General features: G+C 47.0%; 1 long non-coding RNA gene across 1 annotated transcript in view; it reads right to left on the bottom strand.

Annotated features, from left to right (window-relative positions):
• Positions 1–229: 229 nt before the first annotated feature.
• LOC146035250 (uncharacterized) overlaps positions 230–20,534 on the bottom strand; it is a 47,652-nt gene continuing 27,347 nt past the window's right edge. The window contains exon 3 of the long non-coding RNA XR_014460608.1: positions 230–2,595. This is a non-coding gene — a long non-coding RNA (uncharacterized LOC146035250). The remainder of the gene's footprint in view (positions 2,596–20,534) is intronic.

Genomic DNA, 20,534 nt, shown 5'->3' with positions numbered 1-20,534 from the left:
GGTACGCAATACACTTTATTGGGGATCCATGTTGACAGATGTCAACATTGACAATCAAAGATGTTGCAGCACCCTGCAGTTTGTAGTGTCACCCTGTACCAGGGCTGCCCTACACTTTCTTTTTTGAAACTTGTGTTTATTGGAATAAAAGAATATCATTGACACACACTATTTGCAATAAAAATATAACAATGTATAACATTTCAAGTCCTTTTGTTCGTCCATTTGGAATAAAAACATTGTTCGGGGCATCATTAGGGAGATAGGTATGTTTTCTTTTTGTATCTGCCCTACACTTTCTATAGGCCCCACCTCCTTGTGTGGTGCTCCTCAGGGGCGGGGACATCACAGGATGCGGAGGAGCTGGCAAAGAGCATTTCTGTATGGTTTTATTTGACTTTAATAGCTATGATCCAGAACCCAGAGAGTTAGGGAAAAAAATACTAAAAACCATGTTGGAAATGTGAAAATAATTAGTATTAGCATCTCTCTGTTACACATTCACTCTGTTACACACTTCGTTCTCCTGCTACATACGGTAGCAATTGTTAGACAGTGACAAATTGTTGCATAAGAGCGGTCAATTCTGTCTGGTCTGATTATCAGATTGTGACAGGAGCAGACACGGCTGCCTCCATTCCCAAAAAAAAGTTTTGTCATTAAAAGGAACCCAATACTCTACATGGACGTGTTAGCCAAATACAGATAGTATACATTCCGCCACAGATGCAACTAGACCACAAGTCATTTATTGATGACTCTGACAGAATACCGCTGGCATTAGACACAGATGAGGGGGGAACTGGGCAAACAGCTAAACAATGAATCTGTAAGCATTTGTAGTTGCCCATGGTAACTTATGGGGCCACACAAGCATCAATGTTCATAAGTAAAAAATCTCAGAGGATACTCTGAAGGTGTAATACAGTATCTGGGCAAATGTACTGTACATGTGCCGGGTGCCTCTGAGGGTGAGATATGTGGGCAGATGTTCTGTATGTGTGACATGTGCTTCAGAGGGTGAGGGGGGTACTCTGAGGGTGGAATATCTGGGCAGACGTACTGTACTGTACATGTGCCACATGCACCTGATGGTGAGGTGGGTATACAGGGGCAGATGCACTTTGTACATGTGCCAGGTGCCTCTGAGGGTGAGGTGGGTACTCTCAGGGTAAGATATGTGGGCAGATGTACTGTACATGTGCCAGGTGCCTCTGAGGGTGAGGTGGGTATCCTGGGGGTGAGATATGTGGGCAGATGTACTGTACATGTGCAAGGTGCCTCTGAGGGTGAGGCTGGTACTCTGAGGGTGGAATATCTGGGCAGACGTACTGTACTGTACACGTGCCACATGCACCTGATGGTGAGGTGGGTATACTGGGGCAGATGTGCTGTACATGTGCCAGGTGCCTCTGAGGGTGAGGCTGGTACTCTGAGGGTGGAATATCTGGGCAGACATACTGTACATGTTCCACATGCACCTGATGGTGAGGTGGGTATACTGGGGCAGATGTGCTGTACATGTGCCAGGTGCCTCTGAGGGTGAGGCTGGTACTCTGAGGGTGGAATATCTGGGCAGACATACTGTACATGTTCCACATGCACCTGATGGTGAGGTGGGTATACTGGGGCAGATGTGCTGTACATGTGCCGGGAGCCTCTGTGGGTGAGGTGGGTACTCTGAGGGTGAGATATGTGGGCAGATGTACTGTACATGTGCCAGGTGCCTCTGAGGGTGAGGCTGGTACTCTGAGGGTGGACTATCTGCACAGACGTTCTGTACATGTGCCACATGCACCTGATAGTGAGGTGGGTATACTGGGGCAGATGTACTGTATTTATTTATTTATTTACAGTTTCTTATATAGCGCTGCATATTCCATTGCACTTTATTGGAAACAACAGTTATGATACAAACTGGGTAGAAACAAACTGACATAGAGGTGGGAGGGCCCTGCTCGCAAGCTTACAATCTATAGGTATAATAGGAGGCCTGTACATGTGCCAGATGCCTCTCAGGGTGAGGTGTGGCCGAATGTGTAAGGTCTGAGATGCCCATGCATACTATGCTGGTCATAGCGAGCACAGCAAATTCTTATAAGATACCCTACTTAAACTGGCATCACACCCATTAATGTTTCTTGTACCATGTGTCATCACGTGATCTGTGTACTGTAGATGCCCATCAATGAATCTTGCTCAGAATTCTGATAGCACCTGTGGAACCAGGTCATTACTTAAGCCCTATAATGCCTTAAGGTCTGAGAAGGCGATGGCAACCCTAACACAGCGGCAGCGGACGCCATCTTGGCTGCTAGTGTTCATGTAGGTGTTGGTGCGTGATGTGATTGGTTGCATCCCGCACCATTCCACGTGTGGCGATGGGATGAAGCTGTATATTGGACTTGTCTGGATACTTTCATCTGCTGAGCGATCAGGATATGTCTGCAGGGTCCTGTCATTGATTATCCACCTTAGGCATGGAGGGACGAGAGTGTGATCCGCTTCAATTACAGACAACACGTTTGCTGTAAATTGCTAATTTCTCCACGTCCCAACTCTCCCCATCTGAGGCGGGATTTGGATTTCAAAGTTCTGCAGGCGAGAGAGCAGCCATCAAAAGGAATTCTTAAAATACCACTTGCAGATTTTTTTTATTTAGCAGTTGATGGAATAAAAAAAAAAAAAAACGCACTAAAGCCTTTGATTCATATAGGGTCTTGTTAACGCCGTCAATGCCGGGATGCGCATAAGACCAGACTATATTTACTGATAAAGAATGATGACCTAGACCATCATGTGACTTTGGGCCTTGGGGTGTTTGTTCTGCTACAATTATATTTATGCCTGAGTGGTCATCGTGTACATCCTTGCAAACAGAGGCATTATAATGAACCATTACTAATCTTAAAATCATCAAGACTAAGAATAACAATCCAGATGCCGTTGTGGGTTTGTGAAATGGTTTATACCAGGCATTTCCAAACTACGGCCCTCCAGCTTTTGTGAAACTACAAGTCCCATCATGCCTTGCCACAGTTTTGATATTAGGGAATACTAAAACTATGGCAAAGCATGATGGGATGTGTAGTTTCACAACAGCTGGAGGGTCACAGTTTGGACATGCCTGGTTTATACCCAAGATCGGGCCAGGGTTGGATTGACAGGGAAGAGTCCCTGGTGGCTGGGAGATGGTAGAAGGTGACAGACTGGTGGCTTGGCTGTGTTACGGGTCAACGGTGGCATGCTGGGGTGGGTGTGTTCGGGGGTACAAAGTGGCAGGCTATGATCCCACCCCTTCAACAGACCCCTCCCCTCAGACCCCGCTTCTATGAAGGCTACCTCCAAGGTGTTTCCCGGATTGGTTTTTCAGCTTGGCATCAGCTCCTGGGACCAGGCTATGGATCGATTGCCCAATTCTGCATATCAGCAGCCCCATAGAAACCTACAGGCTTTTGTGAACAAAAATGGAGGCTCAGAGGATTCTGGTGCAGTCCCCCCCCCCCCCCATAAATGCATTCAGGGGGTCCTTCATATTTACCTAAAAAAACAAGCATATAAGAGAAAATGCTCTCCGGGCCTAAAAATAACCAAGAGCAAAAACAATCCTCCTTACACAACGTTCTGAATGCTATTAGCAATATACTGTAAGGCAGAATCAAACCTCCAGAAGTAAGCAGTGGCTACCCTTTAAGCTGACAAACAGCGACCGCCCCGGGCTCAGGACCGTTAATGATTGCCTTGGAACCCCACATACTGGAGACAGAAGGGACATCATCAGCTCCTCCATCACATAAGCGTCCTGTCAGAGTAGGGGAAAGGCCCTCTCACGTAAATGCTCCCAGGTCAGAGACAGGTCATTTGGGCACAGTCATGAGGGACCCATGGCAAGGTCACCTTCCCATCTATAGACAGGACACTTGGTGCAGCCTGATCTGATGCAAGGACAAAAGCTTTTATGTATCAGCAGCGTCTACTGACAGCGACAAATGTGCCCTCATTGATATCTAAAGCCCTCACGTAGGGGAGATGCACAAAGCGACTCCCTCTGCTACTCTGCAGGCAGAGCAAGGTCCCAAAGGCTGTGATCTTACACCCAGAGATGGCTGTGCTGGGGGACCAGCACCTCCCCCCCCCCCCCCCACAATTTAAACATCCATGTAAGAGAGGGGAAAACTGCCGCTTGCACAGATTGCTGTGGAAATGCAACGCCTGGGGTAGGCCTCTTGGCATTCCCCAACTACTGGGAATAAATATGTCAATCAGTATTACGTTGCAACATGCAAAGGACTAGGGGACTGATTCAGTACTGATCGCATGTCTGCAAATGAGAAGGTCAAGTGATTATCGATAGACTGAGCATATGTACAGTTTTCATGCGTGAGGCCATCCTGCGATAGAATCCAGCTACTTTATTAATACGCAAGATGATTGACAGGAAGCCGGAGTTTGGGGGAGGTATCCGGCCTTTTACTGGGTTCAGGGAAACCGTAGGCGTGGCCAGCTGTTTGAGAGGAAGTCATGTGACGTCAGCTCTGGCCCCGATCAGCCTGTTTCTATTGCAGCCGCTGAGTAAGTCCTGGGCTACGCACAGACTGGGCACACTGGGAAATCATTCCATGGCGAGCGGCTTGCGGTTGGATATTCAGATAACCGCAGGGCTGCAATATTTTCACAAACCGCGCCATTCTCAAGCTTGCACAGGGCGGTATGTCACTCTGGTGGGGCTCCTGATCACAGGGCTCTGAAAATTATCAGCCCAGCGATCAGGTCTGAATTAGGCCCCATTTTTTTTGCATCATTTACCTTCACTCTATAGCTACCAGGTCTCATTCTGAGCCACAGTTAATGTGGCCATAGTTGCTGGCAGCCACATAATCCTGTTTTGCTACCTTCAGCTAATGTAATCATTGGTAACCATCATTATTAGCCTTATGACAGGCGTAAGGGATCCGTCAGAATCAGTTTTCCTATGCCCCTATGCTTGCATTTATTGCCGCACCGAATCACCCAATTTCACAGGAAAACTGATCTGTGCAAACACTGCGTGCAATCCAATGTGCAGCTTGCATTAATACACAAAGATCCATCTGATTAGGAATCAGTCCCACCAGGGCTGCCATAAGGGGGGACTCCCCAGGACTCCAATTGTGGGCCAAGGAAAAAAGGGGGCCCAGTGCTGGAGTCTATCAAGTATAAATTTCATAACCACAGTCGAAATTTCTCTTATAGAAATGTAGAGATAGAGTTGTGTGGCCATTCCTGCAGACCCCGGATGGGGGGTGGGGGGCTGCCTATTTCGTTAGTCCCGGACCCCACAATTTATGATGGCAGCCCTGAGTGTTAATGTATAAGGATTACAAGCTCCTCTTGTTGCGGGGGGATAACTAACGTATAATATTTTGGCGCTGTAATAATTACCCGTCACACTTTCACAAACTATTTTTTAAAAAATATGTGGCCATCAAACTTTCTTTCTTGCTGTGACATCCACGCTCGTAAACTTGTCACCGCTGACTGAGTGCCTTAATATTTTCCGCCTCAGCCCGGGAAGGCCCAGCCGCGTCTTTTGATGCTCGTCAGGTATAGAAATGATAGCAATTAGCTGTGATCCCGAAGCTTCAGGCCAAGTCATCCTCAAGTGATCTTCATTCTGGCCGAGGCGTCAACCATTTACAGTTTAGCAAGTCCAGTAAACCAATTCCCAAGGGAGCAGGGGGGGAGACAAAGGACGGAGTATTCCGTCCTCCCTCTGGGTAGTGACAGCGTTAAGGAGATGCCACATTCTCAGATTGTGCCTTTTGTTCTTCTCTTGGGATAGCACAGGACACATGGGCGCTCCAGGCCTTGATATAAAAGAGGGGGGAATAATGGAGAAGGACACTTGAAAAATGATGTTGTCTCTTTGTTCCATGGCTTGTCCTGGGACAGGCGATGTAAATAGGGGGAATCCGGCCCCCTGATTTCACCCCCATCTCTCCGCGTTGCTATGCAGCAGAAATCTTTGATAAAGAAACATAAACGTCAGGTTGGGCATCTGGGCCCCTCTTTCATGTCCTCGTTTTTCCGCCCTCCCCTCTTTAAATAATTAGCTTAAGATTCAGTGGGTTTGGTAGCCCTCCCTGGGTCCTCCCGCGAGCTGATCATTTAGGCAATGTGCGCAAACTGTCCCAGAGCCTCATTCTGCTGTTCAGCAACAGCTGTTTAGTTTTATTATTATAATTACCACTATCAGGCGTGGCGGAAGCGGCGGCTACTTGTGCATGACTATTTTCCAGGAGTAAATCAGCGCGCCGAGCAGCGGCACAGAACAAAGGAGGCAAAATCAGGCAACTGGTGCAAAGACACATACGAGCACTGACACCGTTATTATTTCCGTTGTGCAATCATTATTGTATTTTGCAAATGTATTCAGTGCTGAACCAGATGACTGGTGTCTGTTTCTCCAAAGCTCTGTGAGAGAGGATGACAATGACTGGTATTACCTTTCATTTATAAGGCGCCACAAGGGTTCTGCTGCTCCGTACATCTGACAACAGAATACATAAGCGCCATATACAGGCTGCATATTAAATCCGCAAAGATACACAATTACAGTGTGCAGTCAGCATAAATGGCTCCCCAAAAATCAGGAAAAACTCATGTCGATCTTTTCATGTGTCAACCATTGGCACGTTGACATTTTGCATATGTCAACCTTTTGTCAACATCAACCTTGTGCACATCGACCTTTTGGTGTTAACCTGTAGACACACTGTCGACTTATCATCCGGATACCTGTAGCAATGGCCCAGTGTCTCTATGGGCCTTATTTTGTTTCACTCTTTCTGACAAAATCCTTCTAAGATGGACAAAAACATGTGCACTGCAGGGGGGCAGATGTAACATGTGCAGAGAGAATTAGATTTGGTTGAGTTATTTTGTTTCTGTGCAGGGTAAATACTGGCTGCTTTATTTTTACACTTCAATATAGATCTCACTTTGAAGTAAAACCCCACCCAAATGTAACTCTCTCTGCACATTTTGCATATGCTCCCCTGCGGTGCACATGGTTTTGTCCATCTAAGAAGGATTTTGTCAGAAAGAGTGAACCAAAATAAGGCCCTATATTATGCCCTAAGACAGGAATAACACAGTAATAGAGGTGTGGCTAGTATATGGGGTGTGGTTCAGGCACCCAATGGCGGTGAGCCTACAGACGTCAATCAGATAGGTTTCGTTCCTGACTTGTTCTCCACTCTCTTCCCCTGGGAAATGCATTGTGAACACCCGATGCTCCTTTATTTATTGTCAGATCTGGCTGGTTGGAACAAAAACCTGGTAATATCTGAATGACAGTTTGACATTTTTACAACATTTCGAAACAATTGGTCAACTGTCATTTGCTCTCATCCATGATCAGGTTTTTGTTCCAACCAGCCATATTGTACAATAAGAAAGTGTGGTTAATACCCAGCAAATGGGCGCTCCCCTTTCTGGGCACACAAGGGTATATCAAATTGAAATAAAATAATACTCCCCTTTATGCGTTTTCCTTGTGTCGCCATAGAAATTATTCCAAATCACGGTGGTTCCAGGTGGTCAATGTGGTCACGATGGATATGTGGAAATGAAGCACATAAGCGTATATGCAATGGGTGAATCTGATTCAATTCTTATAGTTTCTGTACAACCTATAAAGACAAGATGCGTAAGAATGGATCCTGAGGAAGAGACTATGGATCTCGAAACATGTTGATCATACTCAGTGTGCGAGTATAGGAACAGGCTGAAGTTTTTGGGTGAGTGAGTCTGCGGTGTACCAAGTGAGAACAGATCCGGATCCTTGATTTCCTTGGGGAGTACCGCTACACCCATCCACCCCACCGAGGCCTCTACCTATTTTTAGCTGACTTTTAAATCATTTTACCACACATGTATTAAAATAAATACTTTTATTTTGGGAAAAAAGAAACCTTTAGGGACGTATAACTTCATCATACGCCGTGAGTACCGGTACGTCATCCATTATTTTCATAAAGATACCTTTCTATGTGTTATCATACCATTACTCGTGTGAGTTTGGTACGCATCTTGTCTTTAGAGGTTGTACAGAAACTATAAGAATTTAATCAGATTCACCCATTGCATGTACGCTTATGTACTTCATTTCCACATATCCATCGTGACCACATTGACCACCTGGAACCACCGTGATTTGGAAGAATTTCTATGACGACACAAGGATAACGCATAAAGGGGAGTATTATTTTATTTCAATTTGATACACCCTTGTGTGCCCAGAAAGGGGAGCGCCCATTTGCTGGGTATTAACCACACTTTCTTACTGTCTATTGAAGGAATTCTGGGGGCAGATCTCAATATGCCCAGATAGGCTGATCCCTCAGTGTAGCGCTACGTCATTCTTCAAAACAAATAACCCACCCATATCGGACAATAAATCTGTAGATGTACGGCCAGCTCTAGATTAGTTAGTGTTATAAGATGCATTTAGATAATTGATTCATTTTTCTGAAAGCCCAGAATTACATAAAACATTCTGGGGCCTTTATGTCCTTGACACAGGACATGTCTTACATCCACCTTGCAGAAAGAGTTCTCCGTGCTCCTCCTGTAGTCTCACAATGTATTTTTTTTTCTTTTTTCTTTTTTTATGTCTACACCTGACTTAAACCAGTTCATCTCTTTTGTGGTTGAAAAGGTTGCACCTGCAAATATCTATGATGTCCAGGGTTTACCAAAGCAACCCAGGAAGGTAAACTTGAGAATTGGTCAAGAGCATGGCAACAACTACAGTTTAATGCTAAAAAATGCAAAATTATGCACTTGGGACTCAAAAACCCAAAAGCTCAATATAGTATCAAGGGTACTATAATGGAAACTGCTGAGGAGGAAAGGGATCTAGGAGTCACTATTTCAAGTGACTTAAAGGCAGGAAAGCAATGTAGCAAAGCAATGAGGAAAGCTAGTCAGATGCTTGGTCGCATAGGGAGAGGAATCAGTAGCAGAAAAAAAGAAGTAATAATGCCACTTTATAGGTCATTGGTACGGCCTCATCTGGAATACTGTGTCCAGTTCTGGAGGCCATATCTCCAGAAGGATATAAATACATTAGAGACTGTACAAAGAAGGGAAACTAAAATGGTGCATGGCCTACATCACAAAATGTACCAGGAAAGACCAAAAGATCTTAACATGTATAGTTTGGAGCAGAGAAGGGAAAGGGGGGACATGATAGAAAGTTTCAAATATATGAAGGTTTTTAACATAGTGCAGGAGGGACATTTTCTTCAAATGAAAAGTAATAGAACACGAGGACATGCACTGAAGCTGGAGGGAGGTAGGTTCAGGGGAAATGTTAGAAATAAATTACTTCACAGAAAGGGTAGTGTATAAGTGGAATAGCCTGCCATCAGAGGTGGTAGAGGCTAAGACAGTAGAACAATTTAAACATGCTTGGGATAGGCATATGAATATCCTTAAAAAGAAATAAGGATCAAAAAGGGTTGAGATTACCTGAAGGGTAAAAAAAGGGGCAGACTAGATGGGCCAAATGGTTCTTATCTGCCGTCAAATTCTATGTTTCTATGGCAGCTGTGATGCAGATGGAATTAGCAATTTCTAGAATTCTACACATTCCGTGGACCCGGCATCTAAGTCCTATAATAGGCTTTGGGCTATTGTATCTGGGAATTGTTATTTTTTCGTGGAGGGCTCCCCCAGTAAGTCCTGGAGCCAAATCAGGAAGCTGAGTGCTAGCGAAAGCTTCTGGTACCAGCGATGAGCTAGAAGCTTATGTTTAGTAGAACTGTGCAGCTGGAGAGGTGATGCAATGTACGATGGAATGGGAATACATGCAAGATGAAATGGTGGAGCAAACAAAAAGTGGACCAAGTGGGAAATGGGAAGCCACGCCAATGTGTACCAAGATGGAGAGCTGAACCCATGCAAAGGAGCACCAAGAAAAACTGCTGAAGCCATACAAAGGTGTACCAAGATAAAGTGATCGAGCTTTGTACAGAGGTGCACCAAGATGTATTTGCAAAGCCAAGCAAAGGTGTAATAAGATGGAACGGTGAAGCCAGCAAAGGACACAATATAAAAAAAGTCATGTAGCTTCCTAATAATCTTATTTTACTGATTAATTTTTAAAATTGTGTTTCAGATGTTTTCCTCTTTTTTCTGTTGTCTAATTAAACCCCTTTTACAGCGCCGAAAAATCCAGGTCAGCGGGGGGTCAGACCCGGATCTTCGGCGGTGTAAATCCCTAACGCCGTGTCCCTTTACACGGGACTTCTACCCAGGTCCTGACCTGGGTAGAACACGGCTAGGACCTGGGTAGAGGGCGGTGTAAATGGGAACGCCGGGTCGGATGACCCGGCTCCCATTTACATGAATGGGGAACGTCCAACCTGCGGACCGCAGCGTCCGCATGTTGGACGGGTTGTCAGCCTGACACTGACAGCCGGCGCTGCTGTCTGCTATACCCTGCAGACAGCAGCGGCGGCGGGGGAGGGAGGTGAAGGGATGCCTGTGTGCGGCATCCATTCACCTCCTGTGCGACGGCGGGGGGAGTGTGCGCGGGGACTGGGGACAGCCCAGCAGCTTACCTAAAGGTGGCCATACACACGCAGATTTATCTTCAGATCTGGCTGGTTGGACCAAAAACCTGGTTATGGATGAGTGCAAATGACAGTTGACCATTTGCTTGGAAATGCTGGAAAACTGTCACTCATCCATAACCATGTTTTTGTTCCAACCAGCCAGATCTGATGATAAATCTTACTAGTGTATGGGCACCTTTAGTGCTGGGCTGCCCCCAGCAGCGTTCCGGTCCGGCGGCGGCGGTGATTGGCGCTTGGAGATGACATCATCCTGTCATCTCCAAGCACCGGTGTAAATTGCACTAAACGCCGGGTCGCACCCGGCTTCAACCTGGGTCTAAAAAAGCCGGGTGCGACCCGGCGTTTTGGTGTAAAAGGGTTATTCGTGAGCTGTGTATATAACCAGCTAATTATAGGATGATAACATGATGGACTTGGATGTCCAGAGTCTTGTTGTCTTCCTACTGTCCATGTAATGTCTGGTTTGCTGGCTACATACTGTAGGTATGTGGAGAGGACATCGATGGGTATTTTATGTTTCATGTGCTTTACAGTTTCCATGAGCCCCAAGCACAATAGCCCAGGCAAAGCAATGTCGATGTTTGTAAGTAATTATATTGCTAATTAGACCATTAAACCAATATTTCATAATCAGAGGCTGAGTGCAACTTGTTTTTTTTTATTTCCTCAGAGGGAAAGATAACAAAACTAAGCATCTAATGTACCATTTTGTTATATGTTATGTTGGGATGCGGTCAGGATCCTGACAGTAAGGATCCCCAGCAAAGAGGATCCCAAAAAGCAAAAGACCTGAATATGGATCTTGCGGGCATCTGCATACTGCACCCACACCCATAGGAGCCGATTCTGTGGGTGCTTGAGGGCCCGAGCGCCTACGGAAATTGATTAGCACCCACCCGCTCAGCAGCGGCCCACCCGCCCGTGTCCCACTGCACTCCCCCTCCTCGCTGGCACAGGTACTGTGTGGGCATTTATGTACCTGCACTGTGTGGGGCATTTATGTATTTGGCACTGTGGGGGGGATTTTTGTACCTGCACTGTGTGGGCATAATTTGCACTGTTGCCAGAATTTGAATATTAGAGACAACTGTGCTGCATAATATAAATCAGTATTATTTTGTGGTCACGCCCCTTTCCAATGAAGCCACTCCCCTATATTTTTGGCTTGAGCACCCACCAGCAAAAACATAAATTGGCACCTATGCCCACGCCAAAGGGATAAAAAACACAGTCCGCACACAAACAGAACTTGTTAGTACATACTGTACCAACTGTCCCGCCTGTTGACTCCAGGAAGTAACTTGGTGGTGACTATGTGATTGCATGTGACAAGGATGTGTTTTCCGCCTGCAGACATAAATTGGGACACCTGCGGCAGAATGGGGTTCAACCGGTGGCGTAACTAGATATTTGTAGGCCCAATAGCAAAAGTTTGTAAGGGCCCATATGTACAACCGAATGGGAAAAAAAAATATATACCACATGTTACTTTGACAGGAAAGGGGGCCCATCTCAGCTCTGGGCCCCATAGCAGCTGCACCCCCTGCACCTATGGTAGGTAAACCCCTTTATAAAACACATATAACTGACAGGGAAGATGGCCCCTCTCAGCTCTGGGCCCCATAGCAGCTACACCCCTGTATATAACACATGTAACTGTGTCAGGAAAAGTGGCCCCTCTCAGCTCTGGCCCCATAGCAGCTGCACTCCCTGCACCTATGGCAGTTACACCCCTCTATATAACACAGTAACTGTGACAGGGAAGGTGGCCCCTCTCAGCTCTGGCCCCATAGCAGCTGCACCCCCTGCACCTATGGTAGCTACACCCCTGTATATAACACAGTAACTGTGACAGGGAAGGTGGCCCCTCTCAGCTCTGGGCCCCATAGCAGCTGCACTCCCTGCACTTATGGTATCTACACCCCTGTATATAACACATGTAACTGTGACAGGAAAGGTGGCCCCTCCCAGCTCTGGGCCCCATAGCAGCTGCACTCCCTGCACCTATGGTAGCTACACCCAGTATATAACACATGTACCTGTGACAGGGAAGGTGGCCCCTCTCAGCTCTGGGCCCCATAGCATCTGCACTCCCTGCACTTATGGTATCTACATCCCTGTATATAACACATGTAACTGTGACAGGAAAGGTGGCCCCTCCCAGCTCTGGGCCCCATAGCAGCTGCACCCCCTGCACCTATGGTAGCTACAGTATACCTTGTATATAACACATGTACATAACTGTGACAGGGAAGGTGGCGCATCTCAGATCTGGACCCCATAGCAGCTGCACCTATGGAAGTTACACCCTTGAGTTAAGGGACTAAAGTGAGTGATTTGCAGACAGCAAAGTACAGGGACTTCCACATTCAGACGCAGGGATTTTCAGTATACATGGGCAGATGTAGTTGTAGTATAAGGCTAACAATGAAGCAGCCGCAGATTCTGACTTCGGATGAGGCCTATCATATCTGAAGCACAATCAGTACTTCCCTTACATTGGGAATATTTAAAAAAAAAAGCACATATAAATTCAAAAATTCCACATGTGGTTCCAAAACTGAAAGTACAGGGGTCATGTATCCCGTTATATTCTGCGCATTTCTGCCCTCCGTTTCAGTCTCACCCTTTCCTTCTATACTCTGAATGGAAACTTTCCTTGCAGAAAGTGCCCCGGGGCCAAGGAAAGCAAGATTCAGAAACTGTGTGTTTTTAATTGATTCAAAGTGAGCCCCTGCAAAGTGATTCTTTAAGTGTAACCTGATGACAGAATTTGCATGCCTGAAGATGTCAGGCAAAGTTCACAAAAAACATGTGAAATGAGTTAAAATTTAACCCACGGACTGCGAGAGGCTGGGCCTGGGCGCATTGCATGCTGGGGGATTGCTGCACGTTCCAGCTTGTACAATATTTTCTTGGCTGGGGCAGAAATAGTGAAAAAGACACAGCAGCCCCATAAAAGTCTGCGAGCAGCCAGCGTCTGGCTGCAGACTACTCCTGTTCCGCATATTTTGGGAGGGACCCTGTCTGCTCCTGTGCTATTTTTGTGCAGTCACTGTTATGCAATGAGATATGCAGACTTGTTAATTGTGACCGTTCCAAGTCTTCTCCTAATTAGCTTTTCCCCTCGTTTTCCCTTCCTGATAACATGGCTGCTCAGACGCTGAGCAGATCCGGGCCAGTCAGGGGTTACTAAGCACAAACATCATCGCCAAGTTATGATAGCACTGATTTTCTAAGAGAGCTGGCGATATTGCAGACAGTTATGTAGGTGAGAGGCAAGTTACTTATCACAGTCAAATCAAAAGACGAGCGTATGGTTTTCTTTCCTGACTAGTTGTCCGCACTGCATTCTTTAGGAGACTCCCTTAAAGAGAATCAATCTCCCTAACTCCCTGACTGGTTTTAGCAATCTCCCTTATTGCACTTTACCCCATTATGCAGCTGTTAAAAAAATAATTTGTGTAAAAAAAAAAAATCTTCGATATCTATAAACACAAAGGGGCTTATTCTATACTTGTAGTTGCATACCTGTCTGTGTTTTTTTGCTGTACAAATGTCTGCGTCTTCATGCAAGTGCCTGGTGTAGAGCCGCACGTCTCATTGTAGTGAATATTAGGTAATATGCGCTCAAGTTTATCATTAGCGTAGGTCCTATAGGTATGTGTATGGTCTTAAAGGGGCTGCAGTCTATCAGGTGTGTCCTGGACACCCTGTGAGGTACTATAAGAAAGAAATGGATAGACTGCGCTCACCTGTGATGCGCTTGTGATGAATATACAAATATAGTGTGTAGATGTAAGCAAAAGAAGAGAGTAAGATGGTAAGTGGGTAAAAATTTATGAATTTATTAAATAAAAATGAAGTCGCAGTGGGAGAATGTGTGGAGTCCTGGTGATGCAGTAATAGGCCAGCGGGGTATAACTCCACTAGGCCTATTGTTTAGGTGTAAGAGTGACCTAGGTAGGACTCTTTAACCATAGGTCCCTTAATAGGAACCTATGTACCTATGTGGGTGACCGCAGCGGTCTGTATGGGCAAGGGGATGGGGGATTACGTGGATACAATGTCCAAGTGCACAGTATTGCGGGGTGCAATTGTCCTGTGGTACTGTGTCAAAGTCTCGTATTAGCGGTGTTACTGCAGGATAGGAACGAATAAGGATGTTGTCCAAAACTGTGTGCCAGGAAAAATGACCGGGGTGGAGGACAGTGAGCGGCGTCCCGCTTTGTACTCTTACCGGATCCTTGTAGGAGTTCTGCCGCCTCTAGGGAGCTGTTGTCGATGGCGCGGGTGGATGCACAGCCGTGCGCCGGCACCCGGCTCCACAGTGTCTGTCCCTCGTGACTTCCGGGTTCCGCTCTCGTGAGAGCACAGTTCCCTTGGAAACGATAGACAGCGTACTGCTGGCTCGTACTCCCGGCTGGGAGGAGGCTGTGGCAGAAGGGGGTGGATTACATAGATTGATGTTTGCTGAAGTCTGAGGCTGAAGTCTGTGGGTGTACCAACGCGTTTCAGCCACTAGGGCTGGCACACAGTTTTGGACAACATCCTTATTCGTTCCTATCCTGCAGTAACACCGCTAATATGAGACTTTGACACAGTACCACAGGACAATTGCACCCCGCAATACTGTGCACTTGGACATTGTATAAACGTAATCCCCCATCCCCTTGCCCATACAGACCGCTGCGGTCACCCACATAGGTTCCTATTAAGGGACCTATGGTTAAAGAGTCCTACCTAGGTCACTCTTACACCTAAACAATAGGCCTAGTGGAGTGATACCCCGCTGGCCTATTCCTGCATCACCAGGACTCCACACATTCTCCCACTGCGACTTCATTTTTATTTAATAAATTCATTAATTTTTAACCACTTACCATCTTACTCTCTTCTTTTGCTTACATCTACACACTATATTTGTATATTCATCACAAGCGCATCACAGGTGAGCGCAGTCTATCCATTTCTTTCTTATAGTACCTCACAGGGTGTCCAGGACACACCTGATAGACTGCAGCCCCTTTAAGACCATCAGGCCTATCAGGGGGGAGGGATTACAATGGTTAGGAGTGATCACGTGCTAGAGTGATCTGCCTCTGTCCTGAGAAGCCCCACCCACCCTTCCCTATTTTTCTTCTTCGGCGGCGGTAAAGAATGGTCATCTCTAATAGACCTGTGTGTATGTAGATAGTGGGTGCACTCTCCCTTGACATCGATTGTCATGGGATATGCTTCTGCACGGGGGATGGCCACACCATCTGCCCGGGTGGTTTTTGTAGGGAGAGTGATCACCAGCGATGTGTATGCATGTTTAACCCCCACTTTCCTATATTGACCGTTCTTTGGTGCTGCCACCAATTATAGTTATATAGTTAATTGTCAAAATAAATTTTGACATTCATTTTTAAACACCAGCACTTGTGTTTGTGTCTTTATTTTAGGTTAAGTTATTCGATAAGTTAAGGTTAAGTTATGGTTGATTTTGTAAGTTTTAAAGTGTGGGCCTGGAGATACCTGATGGTGAGTTTAATCAGAATCCGTATATATATATATATATATATATATATATATATATAGTTACCGTGTGTGGTTTCGGTTGCTGTATCTGGGCTGGCCATGCAGGAAGAATGTGCGAATCAGAATCAGCATCCGTGGGTATAGTGACAGTGCGTAGTTTCAGTTGCTGTATCTGGGATGGCCACACAGGAAGTATGTGAGAATCAGAATCAGCATCCGTTGGTATAGTTACCATGCGTGGTTTCAGTTGCTGTATCTGGGCTGGCCACGCAGGAAGTATGTGCGAATCAGAATCAGCATCTGTGTGTACAGTTACCATGCGTGGTTTCGGTTGCTGTATCTGGACTGGCCACGCAGGAAGTATGTGCGAATCAGAATCCGTATATATATAGTTACCGTGCGTGGTTTCAGTTGCTGTATCTGGGCTGGCCATGCAGTAAGTATGTGAGAATCAGAATCAGCATCCGTGGGTATAGTTACCATGCGTGGTTTCAGTTGCTGTATCTGGGCTGGCCATGCAGTAAGTATGTGAGAATCAGAATCAGCATCCGTGGGTATAGTTACCATGCGTGGTTTCAGTTGCTGTATCTGAGCTGGCCACGCAGGAAGTATGTGCGAATCAGAATCCGTATATATATATATATATATATATATATATATATATATGCAATAAGATCGCACTCCATACAAAAAATATTCAACCGCTGGGGTGATATATATATATATCTCTCTTATATATTTGGCTACACAGACAGTGCCAGACAGTGCCACCCTCTGCCTCTCCATGTTACACAGCAAAGACACAGCTACACACCAGGTGAGCGCCCCACACCTCCATACCTCCCAACATGACCCTCTCCAGGAGGGACAGAATACTCTGTTTGTGGACTTCCATCTTAATTTATGATTGTCATCACCTGTCATTTTAAACAGGGTAATTGATAAGAAAGGTGTTTAAGCACAGGTAATGGTAATCCATAAATTAAGAAGAAAGTCCAGAAACAGAGCAATGTGTCCCTCCTGGAGATGGTCATATTGGGTATGCACCTCCCTCCCTCCCCCCCCCCCCCCCATTCACGGCATCCCCACGATTAAATGGCACATGCAAAACACTGACATGGCTATGGTCGACAATGAAAAAGGTTGACAAGATTTATTTTTCACTTTTTCAATGTTTTCATATTCATTCTCATGTGTCGACATGGACACCAATGAAGTGCCACACTTATGTCAACATTTACATGTGTTGACCTTTCTGTGTTGATTTTTTTCTTGTGGCGATTCACGGCACCCCCCGCGACCACCCTCCCGCGATTTGCAGCACACCCCCCGCAATTCGCGGCACCCCCGGTGACTCCCGCGATTCGCGGCCCCACCCCGTGACACCCCCCCCCCTCCTGCAATTCGCGCCAACCCCCGGGCCCCCCCTCCCGCGGTTCACGGTGCCCCCCCTACCGCGGTTCACGGTGCCCCCCACGACCCCCCCCCCTACCGCGATTCCCCACCCCTGACCCCCCCTCCTGTCATTGCGGCAACCCCCGACGCCGCGACCCACCCTCCCGCGATTCACTGCAACCCCCCGTGCCCCCCCCATTCCACGATTCGCAGCAACCCCCCCCCCCGCGACCCATCCTCCCGCAATTCACGGCATCCACCCACGACCCCTCCTCCCGTGATTCGCGGACACCCCTCACCTCCCCCACCCCCCCGCGTGATTCACGGCAACCCCAGGATTAAATGGCACATGCAAAACACTGGCACGGCTATGGTCGACAATGAAAAAGGTTGACATGAGTTTTTGAAGATTTATTTTTATTTTTTTGAATGTTTTCATATTCATTCTCATGTGTCGACATGGACACCAATGAAGTGCCACACTTATGTCAACATTTACATGTGTTGGCCTTTCTGTGTTGATTTTTTTCTTGTGGCGATTCACGGCACCCCCGCGACTCCCCTCCCGCGATTTGCAGCACACCCCCCGCAATTCGCGGCACCCCCGGTGACTCCCGCGATTCGCGGCACCACCCCGTGACACACCCCCCCTCCTGCAATTCGCGCCAACCCCCGGGCCCCCCCTCCCGCGGTTCACGGTGCCCCCCCCTACCGCGGTTCACGGTGCCCCCCACGACCCCCCCTACCGCGATTCCCCAACCCTGACCCCCCCTCCTGTAATTGCGGCAACCCCCCGACGCCGCGACCCACCCTCCCGCGATTCACTGCAACCCCCTGCGCCCCCCCATCCCACGATTCGCAGCACCCACACCCCCCCCGCGACCCATCCTCCCGCAATTCACGGCATCCACCCGCGACCCCTCCTCCCGTGATTCGCGGACACCCCTCACCTCCTCCCTCCCCCACCCCCGCGCGTGATTCACGGCAACCCCAGGATTAAATGGCACATGCAAAACACTGGCACGGCTATGGTCGACAATGAAAAAGGTTGACATGAGTTTTTGAAGATTTATTTTTATTTTTTTGAATGTTTTCATATTCATTCTCATGTGTCGACATGGACACTGATGAAGTGCCACACTTATGTCACATTTACATGTGTTGAACTTTCTGTGTTGATTTTTTCTTGTAGCATTTTTTTGCCAGTGACAACTATGAACTATGTGCACGTCAACCTACACGATGTCTTTGTATAATATATAACACCTGTTCTGTTTTACTGTAGGTGTTTTAAGTCAGACCTTTTACTGCTACTATTACTGTTTATGTAAATGCATTCTGAATGACAGCAACATCCTACCATCCTTCTACAAGAATATATAACCAACTAGGTGATTCATCGCGCCCCGTGCCCCCCCCCCCTCCCGCAATTCACGGACCCCAGCCCCCCCTCCCGCGATTCGCAACCCCCCCTCGCGCAATTCACGCCCCCTCCCACGCTTTGTGGACCCCCCGCCCTCTCCCGCGATTCGCCGACACCTGCGCCCCCTCCCTCCCTTGATTCACGGCACCCCCCGCGCCCCTCCCGCAATTCACGGCACCCCTAAGCCCCTCTTTAGTCCCCCGTATACTCACACACCCCTATCACTACCCAGCTTCCTGCTCTCCTGAACCGTAACTTCCACCACTGGGGAGTCGCTGACGCTGTTTTGCCCACATGCCCCTATCATGCCTCATAGCCCAGCCTCCTGCTCTCATGCACCCGAACTCCCACCCAGTAGGAGGAGACACTGACTAAGGGCCACCATCCTGTACTCCTGTGCTGCCACACTGGACCCTCACCCACTGGCAGAAGCAGCACAGTATCTCCCACCCTCATCTTTAGTCCCCCTTATTCCCACACACCCCTATCACTACCCAGCCTCCTGTTTTCCTGTGTCGTGATCTCCGCCAGTGGGGAGCCGCTGACTCAGAAACACCCTACTATACTATTGCACAAACACACACACACACACACACACCTAAACAACATGCACACACAGCCCCCCCCCCACACCCACAAATGTCACTGTACCATCCACACTATCAATGTACATCTTACTCTGTAACCGCTTTTTAATTAAACAAAACAATACACACCCCCTTCCACATCATATGCTCTCTATTTAACACATTTCACCTATAACTGAAGTTGCAATACAGGCATCTTTCATACAATTCTAACCATCTTTCTCATATACAAATGTTCACAAATTAAGGGGGCGCAATCCCTTACGACGGTGTGAAGAGCGCCCGTAGGGCGCGATGAATCACCTAGTATATATATATATATATATATATATATATATATATAGTTACCGTGTGTGGTTTCAGTTGCTGTATCTGGGCTGGCCATGCAGTAAGTATGTGCGAATCAGAATCAGCATCCGTGGGTATAGTTACCATGCGTGGTTTGGTTGCTGTATCTGGGCTGGCCATGCAGTAAGTATATGAGAATCAGAATCAGCATCCATGGGTATAGTTACCATGCGTGGTTTCAGTTGCTGTATCTGGGCTGGCCACGCAGGAAGTATGTGAGAATCAGAATCAGCACCTGTGTGTATAGTTACCATGCGTGGTTTAATTTGCTGTATCTAGGCTGGCCACGCAGGAAGTATATGTCAATCAGCATCTGTGGCTATAGTTACTGTGCGTGGTTTTGGTTGCTGTATCTGGGATGGGAAGTATGCGAATCAGAATCAGCTAAAAAGATTAGTTTGAAGACGTTCTTCTTGGATAGATACTGTATGAGGTTGGAAGGTGTGCAGATGTTAGCAGAGGGGTACTGAGAGGAAGAGGAAAGCTACATAGGAGATTTGGTTAAGGTTTATTTTAGTACATCTCAGCACCTCTGTGTGCCTTTCCCATTCTTTGCACTGATTGTAGATAATGCTATTATTGGGTGATTATTAGGAGTTGTCACCATAAGGTGTGATGTGATGAGTAAATATT

The sequence above is a fragment of the Crinia signifera genome, chromosome 9 (genome assembly GCF_055691185.1).
Source record: "Crinia signifera chromosome 9, ASM5569118v1, whole genome shotgun sequence".
NCBI lineage: Eukaryota > Metazoa > Chordata > Amphibia > Anura > Myobatrachidae > Crinia > Crinia signifera.
Note: the sequence above shows the minus strand (reverse complement) of the source record. Positions and strands in the feature narration are given on the sequence as shown.